This window comes from Sebastes umbrosus, chromosome 15, assembly GCF_015220745.1.
Source record: "Sebastes umbrosus isolate fSebUmb1 chromosome 15, fSebUmb1.pri, whole genome shotgun sequence".
Lineage (NCBI taxonomy): Eukaryota > Metazoa > Chordata > Actinopteri > Perciformes > Sebastidae > Sebastes > Sebastes umbrosus.
In genome coordinates, this window is record NC_051283.1 from 21,263,437 (window position 1) to 21,266,488 (window position 3,052).

Here is a 3,052-nt window from a genome sequence, read left to right on the forward strand (position 1 = left end):
TATTGACTAGTATGTGTTTCTCCCCTCTGTGCACAGGCTCAAAGATGACACCTAGTGGTCACTACTTGTTATTGCAGTATATTTGAATTTATTGCCCTGAGGGTATGGATTTCCACATTTAGCAATATGGCTTTTTTTTTATGTCCTCTGGTGCATTAACCCTAATGGTTTTCAGTGCTGCCTTGATATCTGTCTATCAGGCCAACATTACTAAAAGATTTGCATTGGTTATTGGTCCTGAGGTCTCTCAGTGGTGGGGAATATCAAACACACAAGTCTTATTATGGACACATAGAGTGAGTAGTTTGTGGATAATTCTCACAATAGTCAAATTGGGCTTCTTTAAAACGTTGCAATTATTTTTGAAAGAGCCTTTTAATAGGCTCTTTGATGACATGCCATCATCCCAGTCAGTGTGTCCATCTCTCCTTTAAAATAGGCTGCCGTGACCCGGATTCGAACCGGGGTTGCTGCGACCACAACGCAGAGTACTAACCACTATACGATCACGGCTGGCCACCGAGCTGGTGAGATTGCACATGACAAAACATCTACTTAGTTCTCATTGATCAAACTCATCAATGCATGTAAATTTTATGACTGTGAAAATTTGACAAAGGTCACTATGGAGAATATGAGGGAATTTACGTCATAATAGTTTTGGCATTATTATTATTTATTATATTATATTATATTATATTATATTATATTATAATAATAATAATAATAATAATAATAATAATAATAATAATAATAAGTATTATTATTATTATATATTATTATATAATTTATTTTTCAATTAAAGATAAAACATAGCCTATTATTGAATATATACCTTTTACACAAGAAGACTAATATATCATTTGTTTATACAATTATTTCTGCGATTTACTGGATTTTGTACAGAATACCAATAAAAAGACTTTGAGTAAAAAAAATATATATAGGCACAAGAGCTTGACATACATATGGCCTATATTGGAATATGACCTATATTGATGCTTATACAGTAATATTCCCTACTTCTCTCTGTTTTTACCTGTTTGTTTAAAAAACTGAAGGCTATGTTTGTCTTGGCACTATAAGTGGGCCTACACTGAGATACCGAGTACTTAGAGCAAATATTGCCTCTGTGAGCAAACTTGATTCTGATTTAGATAAAAAAAAAACATCAATATGAACTGGAGTTTTTTGCAAGGCCATTCTCCTCTTCTCCTCTGTTAGGAGAAGTTGAAGTAGTAGAAGTTAGTGAATGAATGAATAATTTATTTTTGTACACATTAACTAACAACAAATCAAACATATTCCAGCATGTTAGCCCACCATCATCTAACAGCACAATACACCATAGCATCATCCATACGTATAAACATCATCCCAACATAATCGAGAACATAAACCTCCCACAAATAATGCTCCAGGATATATCCCACAATGGAAATACAACAAATAAACAGTCACAGATATGCAGTCACAGCCCCTAGTAGTCTGTAGGGGTTCTCCTAGTAGCCCACTAGTGGTAGTAGTAGTACTAGTAGTAGTAGTAATATTGTTAACCGCCATGCTGACATGAAATTTAGCTAGTTAATAAAGTTAATAAAGTCAACTGTGATGCCAACCCAGGATTAGATATTAGACATTACTGTGAAAAATTGTTTCTACACAGTCACTTTTTAAAATGAAAATTACTTCAAAATACAAATATATTCTGTGTATCCAATTTGTAAATGCACATTTTAATTTTAAACCATCATATAAACTCTCTCTGGGCTGGCAAGGGGCCACTGATCAAGACACAGAATTTTAAAAAGGTGTGTTTCATTTACCTTACCCAGCACTTTATCGATAGACCTTTAGTTCCTGCTGAGCCACTGTGTCATAGTCAACCAATACAGCAGAGCTGTGAACAAAGCAAATAATACCTCTTCCCTTCGACAGTCCTGTTTAAGGTTTACGTTGTACACTACAGGCAACACAAGCCTCCTTTAACAGTAACAGTACAAGTCATATAAGTAGTGCTATATTTATGGATTTGTAAAAAAAAAAAAAAAATTTCAATTTGATTCTGTAAATTCTTAATTTTGCATAATCCCACCAAGATAGACCAGGTGGGTGACATCATACAACATAAGCATAACAGACAGAGGTAACCTCACATAAATGTAACATAATATACAATATACATGTAAAAGCTGACATCAAGTCTGCCTGGCCTCTGACTCTAATTCTCTCTATACCTTAATCTGCATCCAACCACAGTTTCATAATCCCTGTTTCTAATCTGCATCTGAATTCACAATTCCTAGAATTATGTGTGTGTATATGCACATGTATTTGTGTGTTTGGATCTGTAATGTGGGTACATGAGAGGGGCATTGCTGTGCATATCTCTGCATGTATATACAGTGTTTGTGTCGTAGTTTTCAAGTGAAATTTGGAGCAGGTTCTCTCACCCACAAACATATATTACTTAAAAGAAAATAAAAAATACCCCAAAAAATATTAAACAATTATAAACAGTAAACAAAAGACATCACAGCCACTTCATGGCTTGTTTATCTTCTCTACATTTAGGTAATTTTAAGTACTTTTCTAATTGTATAACATTTTGCTTTTCTCTCTGTGTAAGAATAAATATGGACTGCAATTATTTGTTTGGTAATTCACTCAGTTATTAGATTCAAGATTCAAGATTCAAGATTCAAGATATTAATTGTCACGCCGGTTATACAGGTACAATCGTGTGAAATGTTTTTTGCTGGGAAGTTATATTACAATTATAAAAGGAAATACTTTGTACAAGGGCATATTAAGAACATGTGCATTAAGAACATATACAGTATATACAGTATAAGATATATGATTGAGGTACTATAATGTTATAAAAAAATCGCATAAAATGTATTTTTTTACTGATGTCTTTACATTATAGCAGCAGTACAGTAAACACACAGTAGAGGGCACCATGGTGCTCTCTACCCAGCTACAGGAAGTGTAAAGGAAATGCTTTTATTTTGAAAATTGGGAAGTCCCACTGCTTTGAGTTTGACTC

At 33.7% G+C, this 3,052-nt stretch overlaps 1 non-coding gene across 1 annotated transcript; it reads right to left on the reverse strand.

Annotated features, from left to right (window-relative positions):
• Nucleotides 1-441: 441 nt before the first annotated feature.
• On the reverse strand, nt 442-513 carry trnah-gug. The gene has a single exon. It is a non-coding gene; the product is annotated as a tRNA-His (tRNA).
• Between the last annotated feature and the right edge of the window lie 2,539 nt (nt 514-3,052).